Genomic DNA, 18040 nt, shown 5'->3' with positions numbered 1-18040 from the left:
TATTTATAATCTCCTTAGCAGGAAAGCTACAGAGTGATAGGAGTATTATGGGAATGAACACTCATGCTTATCATTGCATCATTAATCATATATTTGTGTGTATATATGTATGTATATATATAATTTTTCTGCAAATTATGAGGAAACAGTGTTTTTATTTTGGCATTTGGTATTGTCTAAGGCTGTACTGTATCAGAACATTTCACTGCGGGGGGGGGGGTGCCTGGGTGGCTCAGTCCGTTAAGCCTCTGCCTTCAGCTTGAGTCAAGATCCCAGGGTCCTGGGATCGAGTCCCCCATCCGGCTCCCTGCTCATCGGGGAGCCTGCTTCTCCCTCTGTGTGCTGCTCCCTCCACTTGTGTTCTCTCTCTCTGACAAATAAATAAATAAAATCTAAAAAAAAAGAAGAAGAAGACTGTTTCAATGGACCTGTTACAAGTTGGTGGCATGTATTTTGTGAACTTGTTTTTCCTGCATTACATTTAAAATGCACTCAATCCCTGGCTAAATGTAACAAGTCAGGAAGTGACAGGTGTTGGCGAGGATGCGGAGAAAGGGAAACCCTCCTACACTGTTAGTGGGAATGCAAGCTGGTGCAACCACTCTGGGAAATAGCATGGAGGTTCCTCAAAAAGTTGAAAATAGAGCTACCCTACGACCCAGCAATCGCACTACTGGGTATTTACACTAAGGATACAAATGTAGTGACCAGAAGGGGCATGTGCACCTGAATGTTTATAGCAGCAATGTCCACAACAGCCAAACTATGGAAAGAGCCCAGATGTCCATCGACAGATGAATGGATAAAGAAGATGTGATATGTATAGACAATGGAATACTACTCAGCCATCAAAAAATGAAATCTCGCCATTTGCAACCACAGGGATGGAACTAGAGAGTGTTAAGCTAAGTGAAATAAGTCAGTCAGAGAAAGACAATTATCATATGATCTCACTCATATGTGGAATTTAAGAAACAAAACAGAGGATCATAGAGGAAGGGAGGGAAAAATAAAACAAGACAAAGTCAGAGAAGGAGACAAACCATAAGAGACTCTTAATCATAGGAAACAAACGGAGGGTTGCAGGAGGGGAGGGAGAAGGGAGGGTAACTGGTGTTGGACATTAAGGAGGAAACGTGATGTAATGAGAACTGGGTATTATATAAGACTGATGAATGACTAAACTCTACCTCTGGAACTAATAATACTCTGTTAATTAGTTGAATTTAAATATAAAAAATGCTTTCAATCCCAATTCTGAGATACTTGGGGCCATCTAGATTCCTCTTGATCCCCTGGAGGGGTAAGTTTTGGCCCCCAGCAGCTCACAGCTGTCCTGGTGAATACCTCTCCAGCCTGAAAGGACTCTCACTCAGGGATGCTAGAATCTTCCAGTGCTTGCAGATCGGTTGGTTGTATTTCGCTAGTCAATAAGCATCTCATGAATCCTAATAAATCCTACCCACTCAGATTGGGCAGCAAGTAAATCTGTATGTTTAGACAAGTCAGGTTTTTTTTCCCTCTGAGTTGCAGCTTCCTCGTTTATAAAATGAAGGAGTTATTCTGGGTGGTCTCCAAGACCACTTTGAACTCTGAAAGTCTCTGAGTCTGATTCTTAATGAACTTGACCAGCCACAGACCAAATCAACAAGGAGAGAAGAAAGACAAGAGTTTTCCTTTGCTGTCTTCCATGCTTTCTTTTCTATCAACCATTTCCTGCCATTGCTCTCCCTCCTTTGCTTTATTGAAAGGACTGTATATGTACAGGTGCGTGTGTTGCGGGGGAGGGGTTGGGCATGAAGATAATATTATTTTATTTTATTTTCAATTCTTATTTTTGCTTATGAAAAACATGTGATTAAAGCAGGGTAGTTGAATTCACTAATGAAACAGGGTGATGTAGGGGACAGAAGGCAAACGAGCAATCAGGCAAGAGAAAGTATTTAGTAGCGTATCAACAAAGAAGAGGTCGATGCCGGAGCAGAGGGAGAAAAACCAGGAAGCAAGAGCGAGATTAATCCAAGGGAAAGAAATGGGGTGGGGGATGTCCAAAGGGAAGTGTGGCAACGGTAGGAAATTTTTTTTTTTTAAAGATTTTATTTATTTATTTGACAGAGAGAGAGAGAACACAAGTAGGCAGAGAGGCAGGCAGAGAGACAGGAGGAAGCAGGCTCCCTGCTGAGCAGAGAGCCCGATGCGGGACTCGATCCCGGGACTCCGAGATCATGACCTGAGCCGAAGGCAGCGGCTTAACCCACTGAGCCACCCAGGCGCCCAACGGTAGGAAATTTAACTAGACAACAGTTGAAGGTCAGAGAGGATGGACATGACAGAAGAAGGGTAACAGAAACGAAGGGGAGGGGCCGGGTGACTACCAAACAGTGGTCAGGAAGAGTAACGTTGCGGTGAAGAAGGACATGGATGGGCCCAAGAGAGGATTGAGAATTGCATCCACAGCCCTCGCCTTCCCACATGAGTGTGTGTAAGGTGGGGAAGCAGAACATTCCAGTGTCCGTTACATATGAAGAGATTTTCCCTCTCTGTGGTCCTCTAAATACAGCTGGTGAGAATTTATTCCAAAGTACTCAGGAGCGCCATGTTTACTGTTTGGCTCGCTTCATGGCAAACATTATTGGACGTTTACAACGAATTCTTTTTTTTTTTTTTTAAGATTTTCCTCTATTCATTTGACAGACAGATCACAAGTAGGCAGAGAGGCAGGCAGAGAGAGAGGAGGAGGAGGCAGGCTCCCTGCTGAGCAGAGAGCCCGATGTGAGGCTCCATCCCAGGACCCTGGGATCATGACCTGAGCCGAAGGCAGAGGCTTTAACCACTGAGCCACCCGGGCGCCCTACAACGAATTCTTTAAGGGTCAAAAATGCAAATTCTTACAGAAACATACCCAGAAGCAAATAATTAATGATGATTCCTTCCAAAATGTAGGCTTTCTTCTATTTTTATCTACTAAAACTTGTATGGGTACCTTTTAGGTACAGTCACCCATTTAGTAACAACCCCATGAAGTGCGTTGTTTTCATTCCCTTGTAGGGATGAGGAAACCAAACAACAGACAGGAGAAGTCACTTACTCAAGGAGGTGGTGGAAGCCGGATTTAGTACTAGAGTCACAGTCTTTTGTACTATGTTGCTTCCTACCAACACAACTCTATGAAGTTGTGTATTCCATCAATATCCACTGGGTAGGGGCGCCTGGGTGGCTCAGTGGGTTAAAGCCTCTGCCTTCGGCTCTGGTCATGGTCCCAGGGTCCTGGGATCGAGCCTCGCATCAGGCTCTCTGCTCAGCGGGGAGCCTGCTTCCCCTTCTCTCTCTGCCTGCCTTTCTGCCTACTTGTGATCTGTCAAATAAATAAATAAAATCTTAAAAAATAAAATCCACTGGGTATATGACCAAATACACACATATAATGAATCAAAACAATTCTAGATACTTTGTTTTTATCTTTATTTTTCAGAGAGTGACTTTTATAGTCAGAAGTATTTGAACAGGATACCTAATTTCCTTATTTAATTTCATTGTGCGATCAAGTCTTGTAAGAGATGAATTGGAGCTCATGAATGTCCCAGGCAATGCTGATTCATTGTATCACAGTTGGTGTCTGGAACACTTTTCTTGAAATGTATGCGTGTTTGTGCATGTGTAGATGAAGAAATGTACACGCATGTGTATGTACGTATATGTATGTGCACACACACATTATAAAAAGTTCATTAGAGTACTCTGTTCTGTCTTTTCCATGCTTTGGGTCCTGAGCCATGCTCTCAGACAGTTAGAATTCAATAATTTTCCCTTACAGCCCTTTTCCCTCACTGTCCTGAATTGGGGGTTTTCTGTGGTGTATGGAATTCCCCTTGCTATGGACTGTCTTTCTTATGTTTATTTTGTTTTCTGATGACGTTTGGGACCCATATTAGCTAAAGAAAATTGCAAGCTGGAATAAAACAAAGGAAAAGGGTCCCATTCAGATGTAAAATGCAAGGGTTTTGTTTTTGTTTTTGCTTTTTTCCCTTTTTCACTAGGTACTTCTGAGTTGTTTCTGGAAGGGTTATATTCCATGGGCTCACAGACAGCAGGGCGGGATGGATCTTGTTTTTTCACATCCTCAATACTTGTTCCATCTGACTATATAATTATTATATTACTCAAGTTTACAATTATTATATTACTCAAGAAACCCAAGTTTCTTCATTTCCAAAGTTCATGTTCTATTATGTTTAAATGATATCCTAGTCATTCAAATTCTGAAGGCATTTAAAGATATGTGCTTAAAAATTAAAAAACAAAAACAAAAACAAAAACAAATACTGAAACATTCCAGGGGCACCTGGCTGGCTCAGTCGGAAGAGTATGTGACTCTTGATCTCGGGGTCATAAGTTCAAGCCCCACGTTGGGTGTAGAGATTGTTTAAATAAAACTTTTTTTTTTTTTTAAAGATTTTATTTATTTATTTGACAGAGAGAAATCACAAGTAGGCAGAGAGGCAGGCAGAGAGAGAGGAGGAAGCAGGCTCCCCGCTGAGGAGAAAGCCCGATGTGGGGCTTGAACCCAGGACCTGGGATCATGACCTGAGCCGAAGGCAGCGGCTTAACCCACTGAGCCACCCAGGCGCCCCTGTTTAAATAAAACTTAAGTGCTCACGTCAGCAGCACAGATACTAAAATTGGAAGGATACAGAGAAGATTAGCATGGCCCCTGCATAAGGATGACCTACAAATTCTTGAAGCGTTCTGTGTTTAAAAAAAAAACAACAACGAACTAAACTAAACTAAAAAAAATTCCAGACATTACCTCCTCTTATCTGATTATGAGAGAAAAACAGGGATGTGGGAAGAGAGAAATTTGGAATATTGCACTGAGATATCAGGGAAGCAGATGTGTATGTATCAGAGAAACAAAGAGATGGAAGTAAAAAGGAAACAAGAGTGATGCGTAATAACAAAGGAAGATGTTTTCTCTCTAATTTTTTTTTTTATTTATTTAGTTCAGGGAGAGCTTGTGCATGCGCACATGCAAGCGGGGATGGGGTGGGGGTGGGGGGTGTGTAGGGGCAGAGGGAGAGAATGCCAAGCAGACTCCTTGCTGAGCACGAACCCCAGGTCGCGGAGCTCAACCCCACAACGCAGAGATCATGACCTGAGCTGAAATCAAGAGCCAGATGTTCAACTGACTGAGCCACCCGGGAGCCTCAGATGTTTTCTCTTTAAAACCTGGATTGGGGGTCACCTGGGTGGCTCAGTGGGTTAAAGCCTCTACCTTAGGCTCAGGTCATGATCTCAGGTTCCTGGGATCGAGTCCTGCATCGGGCTCTCTGCTCAGAGCAGTGAGCCTGCTTCCCCCTCTCTCTGCCTGCCTCTCTGCCTATTAGTGATTTCTCTCTGTCAAATAAGTTAAAAACAAAAAACAAAAAACACCTGGATTGGGAGTGAAAGAGATAAGGGTAGAAGATGATGAAGAGGGGGCGCCTGGGTGGCTCAGTGGGTTAAGCCTCTGCCGTCTGCTCAGGTCATGATCCCAGGGTCCTGGGATCGAGCCCCACATCGGGCTCTCTGCTCAGCGGGGACCCTGCTTCCCGCTCTCTCTCTCTGCCTGCCTCTCTGCCTACTTGTGATCTCCGTCTGTCAAATAAATAAATAAAATCTTAAAAAAAAAAAAGATGACGAAGAGGATTTTTCAGATGAGCTTATATGTATGTGTGGAATGAGGAGGGAGGCAGGACCGTTGACTGATTTCTCCCTCCCTGGGCTGCTTCAGCCCTCTCTTCCTCTCAGATATCTAGCTCTATAACATTGGAGAGTTAATGCATCTGAAAAGCAATAGTTCATGTTTGGGGACATGAGAAAAGGTGGAACACGATGACTGAGTTAAGCATTAGTGTCATGTCAGTGCAACCAATTTCCTCTTTATTTTTTCCTTTTAGAACAGATTGTCCAAGTTTCAGAAAACAGTCTTGTAACCAGAAGCACCTTATCACCAAACATTATTTTTTTTTTAATTTTTAAATTTCTTTAAAACGATTTTATTTATTTATTTGACAGAGAGAGCGATCACAAGTTGGCAGAGAGTCAGGCAGAGCGAGAGGAGGAAGCAGGCTTCCTGCCTAGCAGAGAGGCCGATGTGGGTCTCGTACCCAGGACCCTGAAATCAGGACCTGAGCCGAAGGCAGAGGCCCAACCCACTGAGCCACCTAGCCCCAACATGTTTTATTTGCTCAATGTGTCCCAAAGACAAGTTTTCTTGACCATTGATCTTTGTGCTGCATTTCCTCTCCCATATGCTTGAGAGCATCCCCAACCGGCCACAGAACTTGTGGAAGGTCCCTTTGAGGATATGACTAAGAGCAGAGGCAGCCAGCAACTGCGGAACATCCCTGAAACCTGGGAGGAACCAATGACTATTGCGGGAATAGTGGCTAGAAAAAGCTCCAGCCAGGCGGTCGGTCTGACATTTGGGGGTTCCAAACGCTTGGGGAAGCCATTGTAAGAGCTGAGGGTTCCCTGCCACGAGAAGCTCGAACAGCTTATATGGTTGGCTCAGTTTTTGCTTTCATGGTGACACGGCATTACGCATTCATTGAAACAATTCAAAGTGTACTTATCGGGGGCCTATCACACTGCAGGCGTCCTTTCCCACGTTGTAGATATGGAGAGTGAAATGGACAAAATCTCCACCCGAACACAGCATACATCCCATCGGCGGAGGCAAGAATACGTTGGAGAAATGGTTAGTGTATCAGATGATAGATGCTAGGGAGAAAGACATTAAGACAGTGCGCACCCGGGCATTCTACCAAGTGTGTGTCGGGGGGAGGCTGGCTTTTAAATTTTAGTTAGATGGCCAGAGGAGGGCTCCCCGAGAAGATGATTTTTGGGCAGAGACCTGAAGGAAAGAGGGAGCTAGCCATGCGGCTAGTTTTCTGCAGAGCATTCCCGGAGCGGGGAGCGCCTCGGACTTGTCTGAGCAACAGTGGAGGGGTCCTCCCGGCTGCCGCAGAGGGAGTGAAGGGGAGCATGGTGGGGATGATGAGGACAGAGAGAGAACAGGGTCTGTGTGTGTGACCCTGTAGGCCCATGTGTGCATCTGAGTGTCTGTGTCTGTCTCAACTGTGTGCTTATCTGCGTGTTCATGTGTCTTTCTGGGTCTGTGTGTGTGCCCACGCCTCTTGATGTGTTTGGGAATGTGTATACGCGTGTGGTGTCAACAGTTCATGCAGGGCTCTGTAAATCCTAACAACTTTGGCTTTTGCTCCGACTGCAAAGGGGAGACCCCAGCGGGTTTTGTGAGAAGAGGTATCTAATTTCCATTCTGAGATCAGTCAGAACGGGGAGGTCGGTAGAGGAACGAGGATGCTAGTTAGGAAGCTAGTGCCATAATCCTGCTGGGTGACGGTGGTGGCTTTGACCAAGAGGGTAGAAGTGTAGTGGTGAGAGATGCTCAGATTTTGCATTTTGGGTCTCCTTTGAAGCTAGAACTGGTGAGATTTGCTGCTGATGGGCTGGGAAGTATGAGTGGAAAAGTAGAAGTCAAGGAAGACATCAGGGTTTTGGCCTCAGGCACTGGAAGGGCAGATTGTTTCCTGAGATGAGGAAAGCTCTCAGGGATCAGGTTGAGGGGTGGAAACAAGAGTTCAGTATCAGAGACCCTGAGTTCCAATGCCCAGAAGACCTCCAGGAGGAGGAGGAGCCAAGTTGTTTATATAAGTCCAGAGCTGAGGAAGAGCTTCAGGCTTAAAACGTATGCTTTGGGGGTGCCTGGGTGGCTCAGTGGGTTAAAGCCTCTGCCTTCGGCTCAGGTCATGATCCCAGGGTCCTGGGATCGAGCCCCATGTTGGGCTCCCTGCTAGCGGGGAGTCTGCTCATCCTTCTCCCTCTACTTCCCCTCCCTCCAGCTCTTGCTCTCACTCTCTCTCAAATAAAATCTTTTTAAAAAATTCTGTAACAGGGGCGCCTGGGTGGCTCAGTGGGTTTAAGCCTCTGTCTTCAGCTCAGGTCATGGTCTCAGGGTCCTGGGATCGAGCCCCGCATCGGGCTCTCTGCTCAGCGGGAAGCCTGCTTCCCCCTCTCTCTCTCTCTGTCTGCCTCTCTGTCTACTTGTGATTTCTGTCAAATAAAAATAAATAAAATCTTTAAAAAAAAAATTCTGTAACAATCTAGTTCTTCTGTATTTATGTCTATTTTACTTTGTACTAAAATAATTAGTTTGGTATCATTTAAAAACAATGGCATACATGTTTTATAGTTCTAGAATACTGGAGTTAGAAAGCACTTAAAACTTACTTAATTCAACATTTTGTAGAGGAGGAAATCAGAATCCATAAGTGATTTCTTAATGTATGTTAAGTATAAAGTGAATATTGCAGTACCCGTATCAATTGGAATAACATTTTGTGCATGTTCCTCTTCAAAAGTAGTAAATTTGGGGCGCCTGGGTGGCTCAGTTGGTTGGGTGACTGCCTTCACCTCAGGTCATGATCCTGGAGTACTGGGATAGTCCTGCATCAGGGTCCTGGCCCCGCGGGGGGTCTGCGTCTCCCTCCAACCTTCTCCTCACTCATGCTCTCTCTCACTGTCTCTCTCTCAAACAAATAAATAAAATCTTAAAAAAAAAACAAAACCCAAAATAGTAAATTTGAAAAAGCATCCAAGTTTAGTGCAGAAGAAAAATCGGAATTAAAAGCACGGTTTGACTACTTAGAAGTTGAAAACTGTCATATTTAATACAGGTTTTCCTCAATGATGTATCTGTGCCGATAAAATATTTATGAGTATATTGCTAGGAGGTTTTCGTTTCAGGTTAATGCAGCGTCATCTTTATAAATGACTTTTGAATAGTAACATGAAAAGAAAGGAAGTAACAATTGAATTGATGCTGATAATATGGCAGACATAATAGACACACCTCTTTTCGTGGTTCAAAGCTATAGCTGTTTCTATGTTTGATTTAGGGTTTGTAAAGAATTAATAAAAAGATCTAAAGAACAAAGTTGATGTCATGTTTTGCCTGCGATTATTACAAACTGCCACACCTCTAGGATTTGGGACATAAATCTTTCTGACAAACAAATATGCCCTGAGTCAACTCCTTCCCCACCATGCAATTCATCCACACATGCAATCCTATAGAGTTAACCAATGTTTTGTTTCCCAATCAAAACACTACATGAAAGATTATATTGTAATTTTTTGACATGTTACATAAAGCAGCCAATGAAATTTGGTTAAGTAATGTGAATGATCGTCTGTCTGTTAGTTATTAGATTTTGTATACCGTTGAGGAGAAAAGCAAATAATAAAATTCCCATTATTTTCATGTTAATTTCCTGGTGAGAGGGATAAGATCAAATAAATTAAAGCACTAATGTTATAAAGAAGACATGAACAGACATTTCTACAAGGAAGACATCCAAATGGCCAATAGACACATGAAGAAGTGTTCAACATCACTCCGCATCAGGGAAATACAAATCAAAACCACAATGAGATACCACCTCACACCAGTCAGAATGGCTAAACTTAACAAGTCAGAAAATGACAGATTGGTGAGGATGTGAAGAAAAGGGAACCCTCCTCCACTGTTGGTGGGAATACAAGGTAGTGCAGCCACTCTGGAAAACAGCATGGAGGCTCCTCAAAAAATTGAAAATAGAGCTACCCTACGACCCAGCAATTGCACTACTGAGTATTTACCCCAAAGTTTCAGATGTAGTGAAACAAAGGGACACATGCACCCCAATGTTTATAGCAGCAATGTCCGCAATATCCAAACTATGGAAAGATGAACTATAATGAACTATGTTCATCAATAAATGAATGGATAAAGAAGATTATATATACATATATAATATTCCATATATATGGAATATTATGCAGCCATAAGAAATGAAATCTTGCCATTTGCAACGACATGGATGGAACTAGAGGTTATTATGCTAAGCAAAATAAGTCAATTGGAGAAAGATAATTATCATATGATCTCACTGATATGGGGAATTTGAGAAACAAGACAGGATCATAAGGGAAGGGAAGGAAAAATGAAACAAGATGAAACCAGAGAGGGAGACAAACCATAAGCGACTCTTAATCTCAGGAAACAAACTGAGGGTTGCTGGAGTGGAAGGGGTGGGAGGGAGGGGGTGGCTGAGTGATGGACACTGGGGAGGGTATGTGCTATGGGGAGCACTGTGAACTGTGTAAGACTGATGCATCACAGACCTGTACCCCTGAAACAAATAATACATCACATGTTAATTTAAAAAATAAAAAAATTACTTAATTTTTTAAAAAGCACTGATGTTATAAAACTGTATATACAGGGGCGCCTGGGTGGCTCAGTGGGTTAAGCCGCTGCCTTCGGCTCAGGTCATGGTCTCGGAGTCCTGGGATCGAGCCCCGCATCGGGCTCTCTGCTCTCTCGGGGAGCCTGCTTCCTCCTCTCTCTCTGCCTGCCTCTCTGCCTGCTTGTGATCTCTCTGTCAAATAAAAACTCCTCTCTCTCTGCCTGCCTCTCTGCCTGCTTGTGATCTCTCTGTCAAAAAAAAAACAAAAAAAAAAAAACTGTATATACAATACTATGGACATTTGATAAATAGTCATTGAATTTATTGGTAAAAAAGGACAACTTACAATATTGGATGGAATGTTAAGCATACTCTCAACTATCTGTAAATGTCTAATTTTTTATTTATTCTTTGAAATAAATAATCTTTAAATGAAGAAAAAGTCATATTCCTTCAAATTATACTCTTGCAGCAAATATGGGGCCTTAGTTTATACTTCAAATGATCAAATTAATTCTCAAATGATTGATCTTTTTGTCTCTCAAAACCCATGTGTATATACCTATATAGATAATATATTCATCATTAAAAAATTTTCCTATACAGGGTTTGGAAGCACACAATACGAAATTGGGAAAATGCAGTATGTTTTTTCATTTGTTTTGCTGTTTTTTGGTTCTGCTTTTTTAAAGTAATCTCTACACCCAACATGAGACTCAAACTCACAACCCCAGGATCAAGAGTCACATGCCTGGAGGGTCTGGCTGGCTCAGTCTGCAGAGCATGTGACTCTTGATCTTGGGGTTGTAAGTTCAAACCCCACGTTGGGTACAGAGATTATTTAAGAATGAAAAAAGTCTTGGGGCACCTGGGTGGCTCAGTCAGTTAAGCCTCTGCCTTCAGCTTAAATCCTGATCTCAGGGTTCTGGGATTGAGCCCAGCATCTCAGGCTCCCTGCTCAATGGGGAGCCTACTACTCCCTCCCATCAGCCCCCTCCCCCTGGCTGGTGCTCCCTTTCTCTCACTCTCAAATAAACAAAATCTTCTTTAAAAATTTAAAAATCGGGGCGCCTGGGTGGCTCAGTGGGTTAAAGCCTCTGCCTTCGGCTCAGGTCATGATCCCAGGGTCCTGGGATCGAGCCCCACATCGGGCTCTCTGCTCAGCGGGGAGCCTGCTTCCTCCTCTCTCTCTGCCTGCCTCTCTGCCTACTTGTGATCTCTGTCTGTCAAATAAATAAATAAAATCTTAAAAAAAAAATTTAAAAATCTTGGGATGCCTGGGTGGCTCAGTGGGTTAAGCCTCTGCCTTTGGCTGAGATCATAATCTCAGGATTCTGGGATCGAGCCCCACATCAGGCACTCTGCTCAGTAGGGAGCTGCTTCCCCCTTTCTCTCTGCCTACTTGTGATCTCTGTCTGTCAAGTAAATAAATAAAATCTTAAAAAAAAATTTTAAAAATCTTGAAAAAAAAGAGTTGCGTGCTATACGAACTGAGCCCCCAAGGTACCCTTGCTTTGCTCCATTTGTAAGCTGAGTTAACTACTTGTAATGTAGTAGGAATTGCCACTTGGCAACTTGACCCACAGATCAGAATCACCACTTTCTTGTATCCTTGTTCCCAACACCCAATTAATTTTGACTTTCATGACACTTGGTTTTACTGGTTTAGGGAAAACCAAGCTCAGCTCTAAGTAGCATACATCTCCACAATCCTCCCCAGTTGAAACGGCACTCTTCTCACCACCCGGAAAGCTCTGGCTGACTCTTAGTCTCAGGGCAGGAGACTTCTCAAAAGGGTGGATACGACACCCCCATATATATATGCTAGTGCTTGCTTCACCTAACCAGTGAACAGATGTGTATGGGGGTCCTTAGTGATTATGGTTTCTAAAAAAAACAAAAAAACTATGGTTATGATTATGACTCTAAACTTTACAACTTTTTTTCATTATTTACTGAATATAACATGCATCCTTCAAGGAGGAATACGGTATTTTATTTCAGGCCAAGTAGGGCCAAAGATGAACCACATTTGTGACTACATTTTATTTTATTTATTTTTTAAAGATTTTATTTATTTATTTGCCAGAGAGAGAACACAAGCAGGGGGAGCAGCAGGCAGAGGGAGAAGCAGACTCTTTGTTGAGCAGGGAGCCCAATGTAGGACTCGATCCCATGACTCAGGTCATGACCTGAGTTGAAGGCAGACACTTAGCCGACTGAGCCACCCAGGCATCCCTGTGACTACATTTTAAAACTAACTTTTAAAGCACATACATTCATATTCTTTAAAAAAAAATTTTTTTTTAAAGATTTTATTTGTTTATTTGACAGAGAGAAAGATCACAAGCAGACAGAGAGGCAGGCAGAGAGGGAGAGGAGGAAGCAGGCTCCCCGCTGAGCAGAGAGCCTGATGCGGGCTCGATCCCAGGACCCTGAGATCATGACCTGAGCTGAAGGCAGAGGCTTAACCCACTGAGCCACCCAGGTGCCCCTACATTCATATTCTAAATCAAATAATCCTTGCGTAGATGAAATAATGGAGCTGAAACACAATCACATCTTCCTCCTGTCCAAATTCCCACGATTGTAAAGCAACAGACATAAAATATCATTCTTACAAATGAAAAACATAAAGTCAGTGCAGTGCTGGAAATTTTTTGGTCATGTTTTGTGTTTGTCATCAAAGTTGGGTGCGAGGTATGGAAGTAGCCTGGGAGTGGCATTTCAAGGACCTGGCCCCCAGTACCAGCTGTTAATACTTTGTTAATTTACGTTTACTTTGGCCCATTGTGAATGGGTTGAAGAGATTCTGTAGAATTGTTCCTGGCTCTAAACATAGAAGGAGGAAATAAAAAATTCAGTAGGAGGATATTGTTTCCTCCTCCCCTTCAAACAGTGTTGACAAAGGGAAAACAGGAAGGAATGGGAGAGGCAAAGGGAAAGAGGGATAGGAGAGAAAGGAAGGTTCAAACGGAACCCAAGTGACTAGAGTGTAACGTACTTGTGGTCCATCCACATCGGGAACCCGCAGGTGAGTTAGAAACACCGAGAAATCCCCCTCACCGCCCCCAGAGATTTATTCTTCATTCTCTAATTTTGCTTACCTTTTGCTCATCCCTATCCCAGCTACCCCACTCCCTCCTACTCATGGTCACAAGCTTGTATTTGCCTCTTTTAATTGGAAGCAAAGAACAGTAGTCAACAGCCCCATCATTCCAAACTCTTCCCTGTCCCAGATGTTAGAAGGAAAGACAGAGGGAGTTTTCAGTTTTATGGGCAAACAGCCTGACTCCCTTAGATCTATGCTGGGCATTCGTGTCAGTGTTTATTCTCATGGCTGGAATTAAGCAACCTGTAGAAGGTCCCACAGCAGATTACTGCTGGAACCAGGTTTATCATGGACAGCTGCTGAGTTCCCACTGTGAGGGCGGAGCCACAGGGCCACAGGGCCACAGGGCCACCGGGCTGTTCCAATTGGTGTTCCAAATCCCACACTTGTCAACTGCAAGGAACTTCCTATGCCCATGGTTGTGAACAAGCCTTATTAAGCATAACACATTCAAAAGAGCCCAAGTGGGGCGCCTGGGTGGCTCAGTGGGTTAAGCATCTGCTTTTGGCTCAGGTCATGATCCCGGGATCCTGGGATTGAGTCCTGCATTTTCTCCCTCTGCCTCTGCCTCTCTCTCTGTCTCTGTCTCTCATGAATAAATAAATTTAAAAGAATCTTAAAAAAAAAAAAAAAAGAGCCTAGGTGCTAAAACCTCCAAACTTTACTTTTATAAAAAGATTTTATTTATTTATTTGAGAGAAAACTTTCAACGTTTAGAAGGACTGCATATCACTTTCAGTTCTAAATAAAAAGTGTCATAGGTAGTAAACTGATATTGTCAGTGTCCACGGAAAGAAGCAATATTCCAACAAACACAAAGTTTAACTCGATTACTCACACTCAAGTTACTGTTGACGATATTTTTACAGGTAACTAAGGGAGCCAACTTTAAGAATTAATATCATTTCTCATGCAGAAGCACTAGCCAGCACCTAATTTTTGTTTAGCTTTTTCTGATATTTTCAAATATGCCACGTGTTTCCCGTCTAATCCAGACTAACAACTAAGAGGTACTCTCTCGTAACTTACTATATATCCTGCTGGATTTCAGTGGTAGACAATTCTTAAAGGTAAATGTTTGTTAAAGAATCAAGATTATCCTTTGAAAGCTGAATAAGAACCAAAAGAATCATAAACACTTGAGCTCAAAACAATGAGCATCTTATTTTCACAGTTTTCCTTAAAAAAAAAAAAAAAAAGGAATATGCAAGTGTTGTCATGATAATGTACTGGAAAAGCAGAAAATATAACATCAATAAGAAATTAAGCTGTCTCGTGGTTAGCCTTATTTCCCATTTCCCTTTATATATTATTAAAGCCTTTGTCTAATGTGATAGCTTTCTTCCGGCTACATGTTTCTGACTGATATTTTAAAAAACTTTTATAAAATCAGATCCATTTTCTAAATTAATTGATTTCATTATGAGTTTTATACCAGTAAATGTGGCAAACCTCTAAGAGTCATGTACCATGGGGTGCCTGGGTGGCTCAGTGGGTTAAAGCCTCTGCCTTTGGCTCAGGTCATAATCTCAGGGTCCTGGGATGGAGCCCCTCCTTGGGCTCTCTGCTCGGCGGGGAGCCTGCTTCCTCCTTTCTCTCTGCCTGCCTCTCTGCCTACTTGTGATCTCTGTCAGATAAATAAATTTAAGAAAAATCTTAAAAAAAAAAAAGAGTCATGTACCAACTGGAAAATGGCCATTTCAGAGAAGACATCTTGAAAAAATGCTGTATTCCCAAATGTCCCAATATAAATACTGAATGCAAAAACAGAGTCAAAAATCCAATCTTATCAGGAGCCCCCACAGTCTCTCTTCTGTATTGTTACAGGATGTGTTTGTGTCTTTGACTCTTCTGTACCCTCCGCTCTCCCACAGCTATCCTTAAACATTTTCCGTGTGGTCGATTGACCTGGTTTCTATTATTGAAAAGCAAGACAGTTTCAGAAATGTAACAAAATTTGGCATCACCCAGCAAGCTGAGTATTTTAAAAACACCTTGGTGGAGTCTACAGGGAGTGAAATTTAAGGGGGCTCAGGGTATTGCCAAAAGGGGTACAAAAGAACAAGGGTGTTGGCTATTGCAGGGGTAGAGGAAAAGGAGTCATGGGCCGCCCAAATCCAGAAAAGAAATGTGGTCTGGACTGTGCCCTAAAGAAGATGAGATTAGATCTTAGAGTCACAAAAAGAGGAAGCTGGACAAGATAGCATGGGAATCTCCAGGTGGGTATACACATTGACATTTCCATTGGATGGTGTGTGTGATGAAGGTAAGTTCTGGTCAGGCACAAGCAGAACTCAACGTGGTAAATCAAATTATAGCACTCTGTGATCATCTAAGAAGGGTAAGTACAAGCACTTGTTGGTAATTCTTAGAAATCTTTTAGCAATGGGTCTTAGATGTGTAATTAAATGAAAACTGGAAATAATGCTTGGTTCTTGTTGTCATGTTGATTCCCTACCCACATGCACTTGGCAATGTTATTGTAGACTGGTGCATAAATAGGGACCACGAATTTAGCTTTTGCTCTCATTTAGTGCTGCTTGTGTGTTTCCACTAGAAGATATAGTTGTTAGGGTCCTGGTAGCAGTTCTCAGTGTCTAATCAGTTCACAAATAAAGTTTGAGTGATTTTCTACTCATAGTTGGTTTCATTCTGAAGGTTAGAAGACAATCAAAGTGGTGGTGTTTCCCCAGATAAGTGTTCATTGTTACCTCTACCAGCAAATTACCAGACAGGTACTATAGATAGAGAAGCCAGTTACAGAAGCCAGAGTAAGAGGTTACTTAATAATAATAATAATAATAATAATAATAATAATAATAATAATAAAAAAAAGAAAGAAAGAAAAAATGACTTCCTCTTCCCACTTTCTTCCATTTGCATAACTTGCATGTAGGAAGCCCACCAGAAGTTCAGGACACCTTTGGCATATCATTTCCCTCAGAAAATGTATCCAAGTCATGGTGAGGTTCAACCTAAAGGAAGAGCTGGGATCAGAATTCACATTATCTCCTCTATTCACCAGTCATATGGCTTCTCGTATGTGAGAACAGCCATACATACTGGGTATTTAAAATGTGAATAATTCCAGGGGCACCTGGGTGGCTCAGTGGGTTAAAGCCTTTGCCTTCAGCTCAGGTCATGATCCCAGGCTCCTGGGATCAACCCCTGCATCGGGGCTCTCTGCTCAGCAGGGAGCCTGCTTCCCTTCCTCCCTCTCTGCCTGCCTCTCTGACTACTTGTGATCTCTGTCTGTCAAATAAATAAATAAAACCTTTAAAAAATGTGAACAATTCCAGCTGTGATCAAAACAAGACAAAAAGTCCTGATTCACTATTAACCGCCCACAAACAAGGTCTGAACTGTATTACTTCACTAATTGTTCTTTGAGCAGGGGTAGAATGGAAATACACCCTAAAATTAGAAGATTGTAAACAAACTGGGTTTTTTAAATTCCATTGAATGTTTAATTTTAAAATGCCTATCTTGATTTGATTTGGCTACCCAAAATAGAAAAATGTTGGCTCCAACTTAGTTTGGCTCTTTTCTGAAACTGCTCTTGAAGATGCAAAAGGTTCTTAATTAGCACTCACACAATGGGACTTAATTCATATGCATATGCCACAGAAATAATGTTTCTGCATTAAATTACAGCAGCTGTGAAATTTAAATACTAGTAGGAGCCAGCAAATTTTGTGAAATACTGCACTATATTTCATGAGAAATTTGCGCCCTCTTTTGGATAACAATTGTCAAGACATTTCAACGTGAACTTTAAAAAAATGTAGTCGATGGCTTAAAAGTAAATGCAGTTTTTTTTAAAGACCCTGGGAAAGAAGGCGAAAGAACAGATGTTAGAGGCATGGTAAAGATAATACTAGCGAGCGGCAAAGCAAAGATTTTTGCCACTGAGAGGCAAAAAAGGGCCATACGAAGGACCCAGTGTTAGGAATCTACAGTTTTCTTTTAAATCAAAATCTGTTTGGGATTTTTGCCCTATGTTAGATTACAAAGTAGTGCTTCTTAGGAACAGTCTTCTCTAGACAACAGTAGTAAGCACTTGTCTTCCTCCTGAGACTGTAATTTTTGTAGGGTAGGGACAGATCGTCCCCTGGGTGAACTTCCTGCCTGGATGAAGATCTCAGAGGAGTTGTTCCTTTCCAGTTTGGGGAAATACACAAATATCTTTAAAGATACCTTGGGGGACATTTTGAAAATTTTCTTCTTTTTTCTTTTTCAACCAAACATCTCGATAGAGCTGTCTGTCATCGTGACCTCTCTCTCTCCCCGTCACCCCATTGACTTCAAAGCCAATGCAATGCAGTCTCCTCCTCTTTCTCTCTCCAGTGAAGGTGCCATGTGGTTTCATACAAAGGGATTTTTGTAGATATTTCCCATTCCTTCTGTTGCCTGACCTTTCTGCACATTCTGATGGTTGACCAGTTCTCCTTTGTGAACTACTTTCTTCCTTTGGTCTCTATGACCCTGTTCTCCATTCTGTCTCTCTGCCTGACCCTGGTGCTTTCTCTCCTGCTTAATGGCTGGCCTCCCCAGCATTCTGTGCTTGCCACGTACTCCTTTTCACATCATACCCTTTCCCTAGGCAAACTAGTGGCTCCAGAATGGGGATTCCCTT

At 42.4% G+C, this 18040-nt stretch overlaps 1 protein-coding gene and 1 non-coding gene across 3 annotated transcripts in view; one reads left to right on the top strand and one right to left on the bottom strand.

Moving 5' to 3' along the window:
- Positions 1-18040, bottom strand: part of CLDN10 (claudin 10) — a 125672-nt gene that overhangs the window by 29737 nt on the left and 77895 nt on the right. The gene's annotated exons all lie outside the window — the stretch shown is intronic.
- Positions 4650-4756, top strand: LOC125096568 (U6 spliceosomal RNA). Its single transcript, XR_007126250.1, has one exon. It is a non-coding gene; the product is annotated as a U6 spliceosomal RNA (small nuclear RNA).

The sequence above is a fragment of the Lutra lutra genome, chromosome 3 (assembly GCF_902655055.1).
Source record: "Lutra lutra chromosome 3, mLutLut1.2, whole genome shotgun sequence".
In the NCBI taxonomy this organism is placed as follows: Eukaryota; Metazoa; Chordata; class Mammalia; order Carnivora; family Mustelidae; genus Lutra; species Lutra lutra.
This window is presented reverse-complemented; position numbering and strand designations above follow the sequence as displayed.